At 42.6% G+C, this 20352-nt stretch overlaps 1 protein-coding gene across 5 annotated transcripts in view; it reads right to left on the minus strand.

Annotated features, from left to right (window-relative positions):
• The window catches only part of RALGPS2 (Ral GEF with PH domain and SH3 binding motif 2), an 812647-nt gene that overhangs the window by 752591 nt on the left and 39704 nt on the right, over window positions 1-20352 (minus strand). For all 5 annotated transcript variants that reach the window (XM_069231548.1, XM_069231547.1, XM_069231545.1 and 2 more), the window contains exon 2: window positions 13257-13371. The gene's annotated coding sequence lies outside the window, so the exon portion shown is untranslated. The remainder of the gene's footprint in view (window positions 1-13256; window positions 13372-20352) is intronic.

Here is a 20352-nt window from a genome sequence, read left to right on the forward strand (position 1 = left end):
CCTGCTCACTGCTAAAAGTCCTAAGCTGGTAGCAGGAATGAATTGAAGGATTTGTCACTGATGGAAAGAGCTTTAGAAGATCAAAATCCTGATCAAGACCTTGTGAACACAGCTTTGAGAGGTCAAACGCACAGGGCTACGGAAAAATGAGCAGTGCATTATGGCGAAATTTGACTAAACCCATGGTGACCGTTTATTAGTTGGATCAATCATATTTAAAGCCGTCAACAGCATCCCCAATGGGGTCTAAATGATTGTTGATGGCTCCCTCCCTGCCCAAAAAAAAGGCTTGAGTATCCTATCACAAATGATCCTCAGACACAATTTGCAGGATGTTATGGCTTTAAAAGAGTTTTCTTTGTTTGTCACAATCCCATTTAGGTCCCATTTGGCTGTCAGGCATCTAATATCAAATCTGGAATGTAATTTTTAAATTGGTTACAGTGTGTGTACATATTGTAAAGATATTTTAGATGTGTTCAGAGCACATCAATGTAAAAAAAAAAAAAAAAATTACATTAAAAAAAAAAAAAAAAAATAACACTTGGTGCAAGAAGTACGTTCATGAGTTGCTGAGTTTTTTTTCCAATAAGTTTCAGAATTCGCTATGCCTGATAAACCATAGTTAGGCCCACCTAGAGCTGATAATTACTCTGGCCTCAAATACCCTTGTGTAGCCTACCACATTGGAGTCAAATGTGGCAACCAAATTCACGGAGATGTAAGATGCCAAGGCAGCAGAGAATAACTCAGGTCGTGAATAGCAAGTCAGGTCTACTAAGATGTGGGGTGTAGCCGCAGCTGATAATTGCTTGGGCTGCGACTAGCCCCATCACCTAATGAGGTGACAATACCACAGTTGGATCCACCAGGATGTGAGGGGTCTACATGGCTGAGAATTACTAAGCCCGGAAACACCTTTCAGACAGAGTTTGACAGCGCAGTCGTGTCAACCCTGATGCAGGTTAACAATGCAATTAAATAAATACTTAAGGACTCATACACACCCCTTGGGGTAAGGTCCACTCCATCGGTGTTGCTCTGTTAAAGTGCTAAAACCATATTAACTTTAGGTGACACTGGGCAGGGAGGCAAACTACTAGTCGGTTTGAGAAGGGAAGCTCCTGTTTGTGTTCACATTTCGTTTCCATACCCACATCCACAACTATGTAAACGGACAACTTGAGAGACTGAAGTCTGTATACAACCCACTGCTACAGGATTTCAAAAGCGCTCTCTGAAGAGAAACACGGTTATACAAAGCACTGATAGTAAAAATGATCTAACCTAAAGTTTTGTCTTTGAAGCACACATTATAGGACTTTAAAATTAGAAAGAGTAACCTTTGGTCAAGATTACAGTTTTCCCCTTCCTGATGAATTCTCTGTGCTAACAGACACTGAGTGTTTTTGGAAGACACCGAGCAAAAAAAAAAAAAAATATATGATCCAAAGTTTTTAAATACGGAAATCCTCTCCTGAAAACAATGAGTTGGTCATTGCCTGGCAAGTAATCCCAATTGTTCACGAAGCTCTCAAACAGAACAATACTCCAACAGACCCCCTCGCTCCTTCCTCAGAAAATGAAATTGGAATTTGTGAATGTCACAAAATAAGCATTCTGTCTTCTGTAATTTGCAAAGCAACACCTTATAAATCGGGCTTTGCCACCCACTTTATAGCAGTTTCTTTCAGCTCAAGTCACCTCTCTTCTAAAGCATCCCTCTCCTGCACAGACAAACTGGGATCAATGTTGCAGCTAACACTCATTTTGGGGGATGTGTCCATAGCCTCTTACCTGTTTTTTTTTGTTCTGTTTTTTAAACAGGGAGAGTTTAAGTGATCCCAACAATCTGGGTTCTCTAATGTGGTTTACAATCTGAGACTATGAGCTCGCATCCACAATAAACCACTTATTTATCTGTGCAACCGCATAACTGGATTATATTCTGCTGTCTGCCACAGCAAGCCTACCTCATGGACGAGTGAGGTACCCTCTTAATTTCAAGAAATAGAAAGACAGTTCTACTTTATGAAGGAGCAGACATTTGGGTTTTTATATTAATCTTTTCTCCCCTCTACTGCGATCCTTCCTGTATTTTTGATTACGCTCAATGCGGGCATACCTGCTCCGTGCACAAACCATTCAACATAACTCAGAGGGTTACAATGCAAATAAAGTAGCATCAATTTAACAAAATTCCGCCCTAGAAATAACAGTGCATCTGCTCCCAGCAGTCAGTTGGGTCACTGAACAGTGAAATTTCAAAAGAAAGTTATAGGAATGGAGAAGTTCTAGCTGAGAGGACAGAGGCTGCCTCCAGGCAGTCACAGGATGCCAGCCACATGACAGCATGTGGAGTGTTAAGGAGCACAAGAGACGTAACACTGCATTCCTTTGATAACATGACTGCATGGGCCTCACTTGATGTCAACTGTGTTCTTGACCTCAAGTAAAGCCTTCCAACAGCAGGTGATGCCCTAACGGCGCTTCCTATCCAGCACTCCGGTGTGGGAGCCACTTACACTAGCGCTTTCACACACAAACTTGGCAACCGTATCAGTGCATCCAAACAGAAGGCCCACCTCCCCATTGCTACTCCCCAAGCTGTGCCTGTGCAACCACGAACACAGAGATTAGAAGCACTACCTAGAGGCACACACACCATGACGGTCATGTTCCCAGCAAGAGGTTCCTAATGCCATCTCCAGTGAAGCACACATTCGCTTCCATTGTGCAGTTAAACTCTTCAAGATCACAGTGAAATGACTACTTGCACCACCTCAGATGCTCCAATTAAAAACAAACATTTGCAATGCAACGGGTCTCGCATTTGCTCGAGTTAGAGCTATTAGCGTAGTAAATTCCTACCCGGACTTTTCTTGCCACATAAATTGAAAATTAAAAGTAAAACAGTTTCACATAAGCGAGCCGATTCACGGCCGCCATTAGCATCAGCGGTAAGAGACACAAAAGGGAAAAAAAAGTTCCCTTGCAGATAAATTTACCGGCAAAAGTGCAATTAGGCATGTAACAGGGGCGATGGCCAAGGCGGTAACAAAACCTCCCAAAGGAGGGACAAATGTAAGCCATTCACCCGTGTCATTAAAGGATTTTTGAAGGGCAAGCCCACGAACGAATGGTAATGAAGGGCGTGATGTGGGCAATGATAAAAAGCCCAGATACATACCAACACGTCGGAAAAGCAGCGCTATGCTCAACCTAAACATATGTGCGCAAGATTGGCACACTACTCTCCATTCGTAGTAATCGTCCCTAAATGGCAGAAAACACATAGTGAAATCTTAAATATCAATGCCCTCGTTTAGCTTTCATTTTCAGTGCTGGGTAAAAGATATTTTTTTTTTTTTATAAACCTGCTGCTAAGGAAAAAAAAAAAAAAAAAAACACAACAACAGATTGCTTCCTGCTTATAATGTGGCCGTTAGAAAAATAATGAAATGTGTGGTGATTCGGAGGACTTTTGAGATGTAAATTAGTCCCGCCTACAGGCAATGCAAGCACAGCACAAGAGGCGAAATGATAGTTAACAGCATTAAGTGCCATGAAAACACTCCTCTAAGCGAAACCATAGCACATTCTATGTATACTTTAAAGAACTGGTAACAAAGAGTAAACGGACAACATGACAACGCTGATTGGTATTGAAGACATGGAAACAAATAATTGATTATCAAACCATTTCTGCACCCAAGGATTCAAATATATTTGGTAGCTTTATGGAGAGGGTAGTTCCAACTGCGATTATCCTTTATTTTGAGCTCTTGTAGCATCCTGTGTGTCCCCCGTTCCGGTACCCGACATTGTACCTTAGGAACTAACCCGTAAACAAAGACGGTAGTCTCTTCTACTGGACTAGCTCCTCACTCATCTTTGAAGAACCTTCCTAAAGATGTAATCCGGCAACATGATTTTGAAAGAACCTGCATGAAGATGCAGGAGACCTCTGGAGATGACTGAGGGGGAGTGACTGCGTGAAAATGGAGAAAAGGCACTCATGTAGTCTGATGCCACCCATGGTCAAATCTGCCAGTAAATAGAAGTCAACGCTCATTGGTAGGCAGGGGGAGAACAGAGAAGAGAGTGGGCAGAGGAGAGAAAGGCCATGGAGCATTGCCAGTACTGCCAAGATGGAGGACTATGAGCTAAAGAAAATGCTGTGTTAGCAGCTGTATAACTAGAAGCTTGGCAATGACAGTGCCCTGTAGGACGTGTTGGACAGAGTTGAGGAATCTGTGCAATGTCTGCAGGACATCCGGCAATATGCATGGTCTGCTATACATAAGGGCAGACAGTGTACTGGATATAGGGCATAGAACTGAAGGCAGACTTTTGTGAGGAAAGATGTTACAGTGCACTTACCTGAACAGTAGGGCCAAGGGAGAAGGCTGGGTTTGGACACAAGTTTTCTGCAGAATTGACAGAACAGTTGGACAATTCCCATGCTGCACAGCATGAACAAAAGGCAATACCAGAGCCAATAGTATCAAAGTTGAGAGCTACTGGCTTTGTCAATGCTTGTTAGGTCTCGGCACAACACCTCTGTGATTCTGAGCTAATCAGTTAATCTCCTCATGAGTGGAAAAGAAAAAAAACATTTGGTAAAAAAAATCCTATCACATAAATAAAAAAAAATAAAAAAATAAAAAAAAAACACTGCACCTATGCCTATGTTATTGAAAATACATTTGGAAGTAGATAACATCTGTTGTCACAAACATCGATTTCAAAGGAGAAAAGGAGCTTCTCTGAAGTACGTGAGACATAGTAAAACACAGCTACAAAAAGGCAAGAGGTTCAACAAGAATGACAACGAAGCAGCAAAAATAAAAGTAGTGCCTCAATCACAGCAGAAGGATAGCAATCAAACTGAAGCAGTCATTATTTGGCCCATCCTCCACCCAAAAAAAGAGGAAGTGAAGCTAGCACTCACTGGCCAATTTGAAGGCAGCCAATAAGAGTAACAATGAAGCCAACTAATGCTAAGCAAGAAGTGGGCTGCAAGCCCCTTACATACGTCTTGCAAGCAACAGCCCATGCACTGTTGCATGAGAGACACAGAAAGGACTCCAGTCAGCATGTCCACAGGCCTTCTACTTGATAAAGGGAAAAGAATGGCTGTGAGCTATCCTATGCAAAAACAACAGGGGTGCCATGGTGTACAAAATAACAAAGGACTGGGATGCAGCCCTGGGTGATTGCCAGTGGCTGAGATTAACTCAAGTTTACCATCCATCACTGTTCTGTATACTTAGTTTGTCTCCCTAAGTGGGACGGGTATACCCAGATGTGGATCCCGTACACACTGTCACTGAACCAAGCTAGACCTCACTGATGAGGCCGTAACTTGGGCAAAACCGGTCCTGGGTTACTGTTGAGGGAGGACCTGGCTTGGCAGTTTCGAGTAAAGTGTTCCTATTGGAGTAGGGTCGACTGATTTGCATATAGATTGGTCCAATTTGAGGTGGCACAGTGTGCAAAATAACAATGGACTGGAATGTGGTCTAAGTGATTACCAGTGGCTGAGATGAATTCAAGCATTCCATCCATCACTGTTTTGTATACTTAGCGAGCTATCCTATGACAGGATGCTGTTTGTTTAACCACTAGAAGTATAGAAGTATTCCAGCAGTCCAATAAGGGGTAGTCATGAAGACAGTGGTGCTCTTTAAAGAAAAGGAAGTGGGGAAACATGGAGAAGGAAAGCAAATCTGTTGAGTTGTATCCTAAATATATTATTTTAGTGCAATGGGGAACATGCATGAATTGTAGTGTATGGGAACAGCTTATTTCAGAGCATTCTGATAATGCATTAATATATAAAACATTTCTCCTCTGGAATACAATTTTTATAGTTATAACATTAATGTATACTTAGTAGCGGTTATGATGTTTTAGGACAGCTGGAGAGCTGCAATTTTTATGGTGGTAATGTTTATGAGAGTTTGGGCATCTGGTTTTGAATAAACATGATGTGCAGTGCAGGATGGGGAAGTTAGTAGTAGCAGAGTATTATGGTGAAGGCGTTTGATGTGTGAAGTTTGTGCACATGTCTGTAGTATATTGACATCATAGTGAATTTACTTGCTGTGAGAATTTTCTGGGATGATTCCAAGAATTCAACTAGGATAGGGGAGTCTCTCTCATTAGTGTTCGGGTTTGCACGTTTTCTGTCTACATACTTAGATGCCACCATTGGTTTAGGTGTAATCATGGACAATGCGTACCAATCCAGATTCCTGATGTGGTATATACATATGATTGGTTTAGATGTTATATGTACGTAGACTTTGTACAATTTGGCTTACATCTAAAGTATGTGTGGGAATTGCATAGTTTCAGATGTGTTCTGCACACTTGTGTGTGTGTGTGTGGGGGGGGGGGGGGGGGGAATCACATACAGCACCAGATCTTTGTTGTGTATGTATTGAGATTGTAAATGAGTGTTGCGTCTGTTACCTGGGTAATGTAATAATGTGAAGTGAATGTTAGAGGACATGGTGTATAAGAGTTGCTATGCTGACAGGTTTTGTGGTGAAGTTTGGTCAAGAGAATTTCGAGCTGAAGAAATGCATGCTTAACGTTGGATAACGGGAAAACTTTTTGACATAGGGTGCTCTAGCTGTGGTGTGCCTGGGCATCCGTGACTACATGTCCTACGTATATAAATGTTATATGGTGCTACAGTGAGTGTGCATACATATAGTAGTAGGGGGCTCATATCTGCGGAGGTCTCGAGACTTGGAGGCCTTGAGCTGTTGTGACTATGGTGTCTTGTTTTAAGATGAGGTATAGAAAGCCTTATGTCTCGTAGCGCTGCAAGGTTTCACTCTACCTGTCAGTTACTGTGACTGCCAATAACTATCTGCATGTGTCGGCGTGGGTGAAGAGTTTAACACGCTTTCATTGAGTGAATGTATATCCTGGACATGTTGGAAAATTAGCGATTGTGAAGGATTGTCCATGTACTGTATCTGCAAGGGAATGATTCTTCATTCTCTTGTTGTTCATAAGAAAGGAAACCGTGTAGCACCCTGTGTGCCCCCGTTTCCTGTATCTCAGAGCTGGTGTGTAGCATGCCGTGCCTCCATCTCAAATATGTCCGAGTTGGCGTCCGATATGTTGAAAGTTAATGATAATGTAACACAATGTTGATGTGTGTAGTGGGAGTGGAAGCTGGTAGATAACTGCAGTTACTGGAATGATAAAATCTTAACTAGTACCTCGCCTCGCATGCAAGTAAAGAAAATATTCTCCTGTACCTGGCTTGCCCCTTGAGCATCTTTGAAAAGCCTTCCTCAAAACGTAACAGCCTTCGCTGTTACATTGTACATTTAAAATTTAAAGAGCTCAATTATAGCTCCCTTCCATGTGATATCTGGGGCTGTCACACCTTAATGGCTCTGCTCCATTTGTGGGTAAGAGTATTTTTCTTTTTTTTTCTATTTCTGGCAAATGATCGGAAAGAAAAATAATTTTATGAAAATGTGGTTTGTGGCACGTTGAACTACAAACTGTATAACATCCTGAGATTTTGCCAACGAGGACAGCACAATATGCACACATAGTGATTACTCACACAGGGGTGTGTTTTTTTGTAATCAAGATTGAGAATCTCGATTAATTCAGTTGATTTTTCAGTAAAAAAAAAAAAAAAAAAATATATATATATATATATATATATATATATATATATTTTTTTTTTTTGATGGGCTATTTTGAAGGTTTTGCTTGCGCACCGAGCTAATGTGCAATTGTGGTTTAACGTCAACCAGGAGACGCATCCGGTTGCCAAGCAGAGAAGTATCAGCGAAAAGAATCAAGGCTTCGGAGACAGCACAGCCAAGAAATCTGCACTTCCACAGCACAAAAAAACCCTGCCCCTTTTTCTAGGGAAGCAGAGCCAGGAACAGAGGGTGCCTTGTGCACTAACCTCCCCGCACACGTGAACTGAACCCATGGGTATTTTGCCTTTAGGGCATCTCGACAAATAAATAGATCTTCACATCTCAGCACAGACAAAGAGGCACCTGATTAATACATGACATCTGCAGCATCTCTGGACACGCCCTGAAACTGAACCCTCCGCAGAGAGGCGAAGCAAGCGAACCGTGGACGGCTGGGGCAGGTCGGACGGCTTCATCCTTCACCGCTCAGGCAGAGAGGAGCGAAGAGGAGACCCGCGAATAAAAAAAGTCGTGTCGACACAAGTCCAGCGACAACCACGTGTGCGACAGACGGGCTCAGTGGGTACATCTCAACAAACCAGTGTTTATTTAACGCTTGCATACGTTTAAAGCGAGAGCTGGCAGGCTCTGCCAGCGGGCAATCGTTTACGTAACTCTACCTTTAGAGAGGCACGCAACTGACAGGTGCTGGAAAGATATACAGTAGCGATACTACACGGAGTCTTATTCAACTGGGACTACACCGATTTGTGAGAATACCTCAAGGCTATAAACAGGTCCCCGGGGGGCCAACGCCTGCCAGGGTTGAACCCCTTCTTTTGTTCTAATAATAAATGTCAACTTTTTAAAAACATTTTGATATCACTGTTCGAACCCTGTTCAGAGGGCAGCTGGGCAAGCAGGATCTACAATGTTCAATCATGCTGACGGAGGCCTTTTACTCCTGAAGCCCCATGGCCTGGCCTTCTATGCTTCAGCACTGGACTCTGTGGCAGCCGGAATCGAGCAGGCTAAGGCTTCATGGGGGCGGGGGGCATAATACGTTCAGCAACACCTATACATAATTGTATTGTCAAATATTTACTTTTATGAATATAAAAGTGCGTTCATACAACAACAAAAAGTAAAATACAGCATCCACAAACAATACAGAATCCCCCGAGATCAGGGCTCTAATGTTTTAGCATCTGGGTTCCTGAGTCCCAGCTCCCCTCTTACTAGCAGTAGTGGTTACTCCCCGTTCACTATAAGCGACATCCATGGGCCTCCAATTTTGTATCCTCTATAAAGGTTTTGGAAGTTAGGTCCATTTGGAGTGAGATGTCACACACATTGCCTTTAAAGCTGCCCTGAAAACAAGTCTTGCTGCTTAGCAGGATAGCAGACATCGCCACTGGTCGTTTGTAAGCACTCCGGCCACATTATGGACCCATATAATGCGAAGTCACCACAGTATTACTTATCAGAACCTTTGCACAGATATGTCAGACTTCCTATCATTCGCATGAGGCTCCTACTATTTCCCATCAAAGAACTGAGGGGGGTCTTAGAAGCGTCAGCAGTCACAGAATTTGGGGTGCAGATTATGTGACCATGAACAAGAAACACTGGCACTTATCACCTGCTGTTGCACAGAAATACACAGGGAAAGGGTTTAATTGAAGCAGATGTTTTAAAAAACCAATATCAGATACTGTAATGAGGCTCTTAAGCACCATTCAAAAGTTTGCAAATTACGGACCTATGCCAAGCTGCAACACTCTTCAGGAAAGTCTTCTTGAAACTTGCTGCTCATTTTTTAAAACTTTTGTATTCTTTACACTACACCATTAGCTTTTCTGCAAAGGCTAAATGTTTTTATGCTCACATTTAACATCGGACGCAGTTGAGTAACAGGACTATATAATGAGAATTGAAGAGATTTTAATTGTATACTTTATTTTGTTGCATGTTTATCATTTGATTTGAACAATAATTGCTTTTAAGCTCTTTTTATGTAAGAGCTTTAACTAATGAAACATAATAAACTACTTACATTCAGGTTAAGCTCCACTAGCAGTCAGAGAGAGAAAGAAAAAAAAAAATATATATATATATATATATATATATATATATATATATATATCTATCTATCTATCTATCTATCTAGCTGCATGTATTGTATTGTAATCGTATTTATATAGCGCTTACTACCCCTGACGAGGCTATATATATATATATTTTTTTTTTTTTTTTTTTTTGTATGCTCCCGGTCCTCAGTTGGGCTTGGGCCTGCATGGGTCATCCCGGCAGCTTCTTCCTTTTGACAATGGTCTCGACCAGACTACGCACCTTGCCTTTTCCAAGTGGCCCCACCTGGGATATGGGGTCCTCACCCTCATTTTGCACAGGTCATGGCCCAATTGGAATGGTAGACCCACCTGGTATATGGTGTTGCTGACTTCACACCGGCACATGGGCTACGGCCCGATCGCCACAGCAATCATCTTTATAGCGACCCCACCTGGCACACAGTGATGCCGACTTCACTCCACACATGGGCAACAACCCAACTGGCGCAGCAAAGTTTAAGGCCTACTTCATGGCAGCCCTCCTCTGGCATACAGGGGCCGACGACTTTAACCTGTATGTGGGCAGTGACTATATGTGCAGCAGCCGTCTTGTCACACCTCGGTACAGGGATCCAATCACAAGGATCGTTCACTGGACCTCTCTCCCACCAACTCTCTCCTCTTCCTCACAGGGTACACTGGTCTGGCAAGCAGGCAGGTACTGGTGCCCCAGGGGGCAGGTTATCTTTGATTCCCTGGGTAATGTCCCCTCACCCAGCTAAAAGAATGGCAGGCCTTGGCCACCAGTCCTGGTCACAGGCAGAAGTCTTGCATAGCTTCTCCACGTACAACCCCACTGGCTGCCTGACAGCTGACAATTTGGGGCCTCAAGTGCCCCCTCCTATAGTCCCACTTCCAGAAACCAGTCTATGGGCCTAATTCTGACCTTGGCGGATTAAATAGTCTGTCAAAAACATGACAGATATCCCGCCCGCTGTTTTACAAGTAGTCTTGCCTCAGTGGAAAACTAAGAACCTGCTGAAAGCCATGAAGGGTGTCCTAGTATTAAACTTGGTGTGGCAATGCTACAATCACCCTGATGACTGAGCAGTTACCTCAATCTGTTCTTTAAATGTTTTAATGGCTATTGGGAGAAAGAAAGACAAACCAACCTCACTGATCAATCCTTAACAAGTGTCTTCCATGGATCCTGACTATACAACAGGTAAAGATTAGTTTAGCGATCTCTAAAGAGTGTTTAAGGCACAGGGATGCCCAGAGAAATAGAGTATTGAAGACTGCCTGGTTTAGCATGCCATTCGTAAACTAAACAAAGGCACAACGTCAGGCTGTTAACTGTTGGAGTACATTAACTACTATATGAAAGACCAGACTAAACATACACTGGGATATGTCCCATTCCCACAGGACTTCTGCCAAATGGAAGAGTTGAGAAGAATGTTTCCACCTCCTCAGTCCTAGGGTATACAGTATTCACTAGCACCAGCTCAGTTTCTGTAGCAAGGAGGAAAGCAAGTAATAGCATGACCATCTGAGCCCGCTGGCAAAAGACTGAAGTAATTACCCACAAAGGCTGTTTTGAGTAGGCAGCTCCATCTCCAACACACTAGATAACTCTTAATTTGGGGTTAAAGTATTGGAAGTACTACTCAGCCCAGTTCACTTTTTTTGTGGTACAGGCACAATCTTGCCGTTTTAGAAAACGGCTCTGTCTCACAAGCCTAAAACTTTGAAATGAGTGAGCGTGGTCGGGCAAGTCCCTAAAAAAACACCAGTTCTCCAGATTTCCAACTGGTAAGAGCTCTGTCCACTTCATCAGCAGACTGAATCCTTCCTAACGTTTGGTGCTTTCATTACAGGAATTCGATTTTTTTTCTTTGAACTACACCAATTGTGTCTCTGACCTCTTATGCAGAAAGGCTGACCAGCTATATAGATTTCCCACTGCTCACTAGTCAGTGCAATGACCATCAACTGAAGATCATACTTGCTGCATGTCTTGATCTTTCATTGGATAGCAAACTAGATAGGTTTACAATTTTTTTTTTTTTAACTCTACCTTTTTATTCTTTTCTTTAACAACTATCTTAAGGGCAGAAAATACTTGTTTTGATTACATTTTTATAATCATCTTCTTATATATAAATAATATTGGTTTTCCGAGTCCACGTTCTTTGACTTCCGGCAATTATGGGAAGAGAAAGAAATACATAGATTTGTCCAGGATCAACGAGGAGAGATCAGGATGGGAGAGTTAGTACGGGGGAAGGGTCACATTTATCTACCCACCATATATACAAACTCAAACAATACTTTGTGAATAGAGTAATTATGTGTATCCCAGGGAGGTGGATTTTGATCAGAAAGTTGGCAGGTCTTATTAGCTTTTAGTTAAACCAAAAATCAAAATGGCACAATCTATCGCTATAATGCGATCATACTCTGAAGTATAGCACAAATGCATGTGAACAGATTGTGAACATAAATATCCTTGGTGCAAACAGCAAGCAGAAAGCAATAAAACAACCAAGCCTAGAAAATAAGACAACCCATAAACTTTTCTCACATTCATCTACTGTTTGGTGGCAATACATGTCCTAAGTTCACAGTTTATTAAAAAGGATAAACAAATAGCATAAAAATAAAAACTTTAGAGCATACAAAGAATGCTTGAACATATCTAGGTCATGACAAAAGGAACTAAAACAAAGGTTACAAAACACAAAATGAAAAAACTAAATAACAAGCAACTCAATGTAAAACCAGTCATTTAAATATTATAAATGTGTGAAACTCTCAGGTAGGTCTACAAATAAATAAATTGAAACATGTCTGAGTGACTTCATCCTTCAACTTGTGTTTAGGAATAATTTAAGTCCAAAGTGTTTAATTTAACCAAAAAAAAGTAATGTTCCCAGCACCATACTTGCAGACACGAAAATCCTAGATTAGTCAGAACACCTCATTTAGTGCGGGTAGATTTTTCAAAAGGGCGCTACAAGGACACCAATCACCCATACTAACGTTCAAAAATAAACAAAAAGGACAGCATCACGTCTCAAATGACTTACACAACATGCAGATCAAAGACCCTTCACAGTCATCGCTCTATCACCACAACCAAATCTGTAACGGCTGCTTCCAAGTCCTGTGTGTAGTCCTGGGCACCGTTCCAGTCAGGGGATATCCCCCTTCACTCAGCCAAAACCTCAAGTCTTAGACCATACCCTAAAGGACACTGAATCTATGGTCAATCACTAACTGAAGACAACAAGGTGAGCTATTACTTGTGTGCCATACTCCGCAATGTATATCTGAGAGCTACACAAGAGGAGACCTCAAAAGATACTAGCAAACTACTCTAGTAGCTTTACTTCCTGAACCTGCAAGGAAACTGTAAATGCTGACTATATCCTAAAGCTCTGAAATATTTGAGAGGTGACCCTTAAATGGGACCATGTTAAAATTGTGTTACCTGAACACTTCCTCTACTTTGAAGAGGCTCCCTGCGCCCAGGTGCGTCCTACCGTCCTTTAGAGAGATCTGCAAGAGTGGCGGCTCATCATCAGAAGCAGCATTGCATCATGAATCTGGGGAGCAAGAGGAAAAGCAAGATGTCACCGGCCAGGGCTTTACGGATGCTACGAAAAATAAACAGTTAAAGGCAGCACATAATACTAGGGAGCACACTCAGAATTACAAAAAAAAGATTTAAGAAAGAGCAAGGGACATTTCAAAAACAAGCATTAGCAATGTCAATAGTTCTGACTTGAAACAAATGATGTGTGGTAATATGACGCATTACAAGTTAATTTCATGAGAATGGCTATGTATTTGTGTGGAAGCTAAGTACTGTAGCATAATACTGGAATAGGTTAAAAAGTCAGGTGACAGTTGCACGGTCAATCCAGACCTAAAAATCCATCTAGAGTAATGGCAGCCCTCCTCCCATCTGTGCTGCTCTGAGAAAAACATAAATGGTCTACTTATAAAGTACACTTTAAAAGCATTGCAATGTCATGTGTGGGTCCCTGAAAATTTAAGCTCAGGCAGCTAGATAAATAAACAAAATGATCACAGATGTGTGGAGGGTAAGCACTTTTATGTAGAAGCGCACAATGTCTGCCCACTCAAAACATGTACTACTGTCTCCCAACATGGGAGAGGGAGATTAAGTCCCTCTCCTGGTGACGCTCACTAACTGTCTGGTGAGAGATTCGCTGTCAAGCCAGAACACTACTATCAGAGTAGATCTTGCTAAAGAGAAGTACCTCCATCGGTAGACAAATATATTGCCAGTTTAAGCTCAGGAGGGTGCCAGTTTTCAGTCCAAATAACCTCAAGTCAGTAGTTCTGCAGCAGCAAAACTACTTGAATTTGCTAGATCAGATTTGCTTAAAACGCATTGGAAACACGCATTGACTTTTACTGTATTCTGGACATTTCCCATAAAGACCTCAAATAGTAATAAAAACAAAGAAATTAAACTGAGCTCGGCAGTGATCAACACAGCAGAGATTACTATGCAAAACAGAATGAAAGAACTTACTCTTAGTGACAGAAAGGAATAGTCCCAAAACACCCTTAGCCCAGAAGAAGTGCAAACTTCCTTTGTAGGTAGAGTCAGCTTGAATCGCTTGATCAATTAGGTAGGTTAACTTACAATATTGTGCTACAACAAACTACCCTTTTACTATCACAGGTGTGCACACAGTGAAGACAGACTCCACCCTACTAAACATTAACATTTGTTGTACGGGGCTCAATGAACCGGTTGTTGGAAAAACACTTATTCATACAGTATAAAGACTATAGATATATGAATGACCCCTTTTTTTTTCTTTTTTAATAACAACACCTTTCATTCACAGGTAAGACATCCTGGTATTTTCAGCAGATTTAACACAGTTATGAAACATTAACGTTCTTATCACTATCTAAAATAAAAGTGCTAGGTTGCTGTGTGGTAACAAGTCAAGTGGTCATCTCAGATGTTCCCAGTTGTCATCTAATACAGCAGACACATGTTTCATCACAAGGATTTTTCCAAGGCTCTAGGAAAGGGATTGTTGACATGGTAATAAGGGGTGAAGGTACAGAGCATCAGTAGAAACAAAAGTAAGAGAAGCTGTTCACCCAACAGTGACATGCATTTTCAAGAAGGAAAAATGTAAAAGGTGCTCACCCCCTGGTATATTGGCAAAGAACAGTGAGGGTTAGCTTGATCGCAATGGGTAAAATGTTTGTGCAACACTTCAAAGAGTAAAACAGTAGAAACACCACAGAAAAAAATGGATATCACACCAGGTTAGAAAAATAGAGTTTAATGTAATAAAAAAAAAAAAAGATAAAAAAACACAGGAATCCAGTCAGTAGAACTTAAGTTACTAATTTTTAAAGATTAAATTAGCGCTTAAAAGCATGTAGCGCCTGATAGACCGGGAATCCTTGATCTCACCCCAGACTTTTTGCCGTTTACCTGCTGTATCTTTTTTGTTGGCCTTTGGACTATGAGCACTTTAATACTGCTATCCAGTGTGAAAGTGCATGTGCTTCTCCCTTAAATATGGTAATATTATTAGTTCACAATTGGTATATTTAATTTATATGCACATCCCTTGTAGAGTGGTATACCATATACCCACGGACTGTAAATTAAATGCTTCCAGTGGACCCAGAGAAATTACTGTGCCACTCACTTAGGTAGACCTGTACACATGTCTCAGGCCTGCCACTGCAAAGCCTGCGTGTCCAATCTCACTGCCCCTTTGACTTTGCATTTAAAACCTCTTGTCACACCTCAAACTCCCCTTTCCTTACATAAAAGTCACCCATGAGGTAGGCCCTAGGTAGCCCACAGGGCATGGCGCCATGTAAGTAAAAGGCAGGACATTAACTTTTAAGTTTTACACCCTGTGGTAATGAAAAACTACCAAAGTCATTGTTCATCACCGAGAGGCCTGACATTGGGATTTTTAAAAAATACTTTTAAGGCTCCAATTCTTGATCAGAGAGAAGCAGCTGCACATTTGGTACCATTGGAATGATAATGATAAATCCTCCCTACTGGTAAAGGCAGATTTAATATTACTATTTCAGAAATGTCACTTTTTTGGGCCTTTCTCTGTTCTCACTGCCCTGTGAGCCCAAAGGGTAGCGGCCTGAGCCCCCACAAAGGGGTTGATTACCTCCTATTGGTAGTCTGGAGCCAGTCTGGGCTGAAATGAGGACTTGCGCACTTCAGAGAAACCTTTTGAAGTCATCTCCCACATCAAAGGTACTTTTTGGTGTAAAGTACTGGGTCTGGGACCCCCAAAAAATCAGTACAATTCTGGACCTAAGACAGCACCCTGCAGAAGTGAAGGCTGCTGTGCTGGAGCTGGAGGATCGCCACTTTGTTGTGCCCGACAGTTTCAAAGAACTGTTGTCCTGCTTTGCGGTGTTGGTCTGCTGCTTGCTGGCCTCTGTCCTGCAGACAAACCACTAAGTACTGCTCCCAGAGTGTCTCAAAGGGCTTGCTGACTTGTCCCTGGTTCTACTGAAGCCTCCAGGACATCAAAGACTTTAGAGCGGCTTCACTGCAGCCCACCGCCCGCTTTGCAAGGACTTCAAAGTGGCTTCCTTTTAGCTTGCGGCCCATGTTGCCAGGTAACAGAGATGCGCTGCAGGCGCTTGCGCTTCACCAGCCAGCGAGACATACTCAGACGCAACCCTGCTTCCTGCCATAATGCTGGCCTGCCTCAATACCACCTTGCCTTTAACCTGTGGCTGCAGTGGTGCATTCCCTGACGACATAGACCCTAGCAGTCTTGGAGCATCTGCTGGAAGACAAAGACCTTTTCTAATTTGAAATCACTATTCGAGCTGGTCCCGAATGGGCCCGACAAGTTTTCTCTATGCTGATTGCGGCGGCATATACGTACTCTTACAAAATACCGTAAAGGCCCTTAAACAAGCCCGATACAAAGTGCACTTATTCTTGACATCATTTTAAAGTGAATGATCATTGGATTTTTGTCGATTTGGTATTGATCTACTCAGATAAATAAATCTCTATTACGTGCTTCCATCGTGACCTTCATTTTGGCCGCACTACCTGGGGTGGGACTACGTCCCACAGGCTCCTTTGCATCAGACTTGAGCTTTTAAGCGCTACCAGCCCGCGCAGCGCAGGAATCGCCCATGCCCAGACGGGCCTGTCTTCGCCAGTCATCGCCCGACAGAGGCTGGGCTGGGTGTTTCCCTCTTGATTCTTGCAAAGTAAGTTTACACCCCTGGATTTAGATTTAAGGTTTGATCAATCTGCTTTTGCTCATACCACATTGCTGATTAGAGATGGGGAAACGTAAAGCTGTGGATGCCCCTGCACATACTAGTGGCTAAAATAAAAAAAATAAAAAACGGTCAAACAATAAAACGAGCTCCTTGTCCAACAAAGGAAGAAAATCTTTAGAAGACATTGACACTTTAATTGAAGAAGTGGAGGCCATTCTGAGAAGTAATCCAAATTTACTACCCACAAAATGCGGTACCCCAGTTAAAAAAAAATCCCCGATATATTTAAGAAAAGGTCGCAGCTGCCCAAACCTTCCATGGAGATTGAACAAAACGTTGCGTCCCAAGCCTCTAGGTCTAAACGCGCTCCTGTGTCGATCATTACCTTGTGTAGTGGTTTAGACGCTGCGTCACGTGTCACAGGTGGCCCTTCTGTGGGAAAAGAGGCTTCTCATCTTCCGTTAAGTCTCGAGGTTTTGGTGATTCCTAATATCCTGTGTTCTAATCGGTATGGGACCCTGGTGGAGAATTGGGGGGGGGGGGGGTATCCTGAGACAGTACTACACATATATACTCTGGAGCATGTGTTGATGATAATGCTGTGGCCAATTCATCTTTGGGCATGGGAAGACTGTCGTTACCCTGTGGTAAATCCAATCTGGCTTCTATTTTTCAGAACCTGGACGAAGTAAAGAGCTTGTTGTTGATCCTGTTGAACAATCTAATATGTTCAGAAGTGTGTGTTTAGGTGCTTGAGTTCAAATATGGATGGGATTTTGCCTGCCACAGGGGGGGGTACATCTATTGTCACCGATGTGCTCGAATCAAAGTCTCAATCAGGCAACCAACACCTACGGCCTGTCACCACTTCCCCTCCTGTATGTTTATCTGTGCCCTATACAGAAGGATCCCAGGCCACTCCTGTGACCGTAAGGCTGAAGTATAGTATTGATACTAAGAGCAGGAATAACACTGGGTAAGATAGGCCCGTTAAACCCCAAATGGCCTACCATACAAAGGGGTCCTGGGGGTGGCTGGTACCCAGGCGTTTGCTGGAGTAGCTACTCCCATAATACACCATATTAAGCCACTGGATGGTGTCCTACATCAGGCTGGAACGAGTTGGCCAAATTCTAAGAAACAGGCCCGTGGTTTGGGGAACAATGGAGGCACCATTTATATGGTTGAGGTACCCAAGCTGCCTTCTGGTTCTTTGGAAACCCAGGACTCTTTGATAAATAAAGTCATTTACTGGTTGCGAGTCCAGCTAAATTGCCTTTCTGTTATTCAAGCAGATATTCTAGAGGTGGGCAGATATAGTCTAGTTCAAAGTTTGTTTTTATTTCCATATGTTTTGTGGATAGGTTGATAGTGGATAACCTTATTGATTTTGAATCATGTACCTGTTATCTCAGGAACCCTAGGGGGACTGGTATAAGACTTCAACTTTCCCTGCCTGCTAGCGGTCCACTCACATTATGTGGTGGTCCAGCAGGCGGGAAGTTTGACTCTAGCCAAAAGCACGCTTCGGCTCTGGCAGCAAATTATTCTCACGCACTATCAGATGTTGACTGACTATATACCGATTCCTACCCAATACCTTAAATCTAGACTTTTGTGGGTGAGCCTGGAGTGTCTGTCGAGCTCGAAAATTGTAGGGAAGCTCAGTGTCCCAGGCCTAGAGCCCTGGCAATCAGCATTGAACTTTCTATTATGTCCTGGAATTTGGCTGGGTTGGGAAGGAAGTTGTTGGATCCCGAGTGGACCAACTATATAAATAAGCAGGACACATGTTTATTCCAGGAGACCTGGGACAAGGACCCAGTTTCTCTGGATGGGTTTCTATCTTACTATGCGGTGGCCCAACCTGCAGATGGGGGGGGGGGGGGGGGGGGGGTACCAGCCGTGCCAAGGGGGTGTGGTTGCATCGGACTGGGGGTCTATTGATATTGCTAAATATGAAATTGCAGTGTGATCACTTTGCATTAAAAATAGATTTCCCCTGATATACTAGGTGTCCAACTTGTGTTCAACCAAGGTTTCAAGGTAACCATAATTAATGCATATGCTAGGGCTTGTCCCACGGGGATTAGAGTATTAGACCCTGACTCAGTTGTTTGAACATATGGATACCCTGCATCCTTCCACTAATTTAGTGGTTGCAGTGGATATGAATTGCTCATTTGAACCCTCCTGTTTAAGCAGCGATCTAACGGTCGAAGAGGACAAACATTGGGGCACTCCACAATTTACAAATGAGCAACAGCGCACTCGCTCTCATGCTGCCCTACAGTTGACATCTTTGTGTTTTAAGTATGGACTTAGGGCTTGCAATGGTCGTACGTGTTACGACCCAAGTATCATCCCCACTTTTAAGCGAGGCCGGTCTTAGTGTTATTGACTACTTCTTAGTGGATGTCAGGCTGTGGCCATTACTGGAAGACATGAAAGTGGATTTTCGACACAATAGTGATCACAATCCCCTGCTTCTTACTTTACATAGTGGCATATTTAGGAGGTCTCAGAACACCCATTTTACTGCGGTCCCAGAGCCATTTTTGGATAACAGTTATATTCGTGTCAGAGGGCCAAAAGTGATGTCTAATCCATTTCTGATGAAGGAGATTTACAAACTGTTTGCTGATGTCATGGCTAATTATGAGGAGCTCAAGGTTAGTAATATTCCAATCCTCAGCATCCATGAGATTATGATATATGAACTATAGAATATCTTTTATAGGAAGACCACTACAAAGCAACTCGCTGATACCCATAAAATTAGGGAGTGGTTTAACGAGGACTGTTCTAAGGCTAAACTAGCAGTAAAATCAGCTATTAGGTCTTGTTCACAGGGGGGAGATTAGAACAGCTAGACTATCCTATAATAGACCATAGCACAGGCAAAGAAAAGTTGGGAAGATACAATCTGGCAGAATTTGCTCAATGCAACTAAATATAATGACAATGCGACTTTCTGGAAGTTATTGTCCAATAGACACAGAGGGGGTAAGAGCACAATTCATACTCATATTCAACCAGAGAGTTGGGTGGACTATTTCCCTAATCTTTATGCTCCGCCTTGCATTTCTTCAAATTATGAATCTCCCCCCCCCCCCCCACAAACAGTTGGTTAAAACGTGTTTATTGCACGATGACCTAGGAATGGATGTTTCTAACCATGATGACCACATTGTTTTTATTTTAGGGGGAAACCACTGCTGCGATTAACTCTTTAAACTCCTCTAAAGCCCCAGGCCCTGATAAGATACTGGGGGACCTATACAAATCCGAGCCAG

Source organism: Pleurodeles waltl, chromosome 4_2 (assembly GCF_031143425.1).
Source record: "Pleurodeles waltl isolate 20211129_DDA chromosome 4_2, aPleWal1.hap1.20221129, whole genome shotgun sequence".
NCBI lineage: Eukaryota > Metazoa > Chordata > Amphibia > Caudata > Salamandridae > Pleurodeles > Pleurodeles waltl.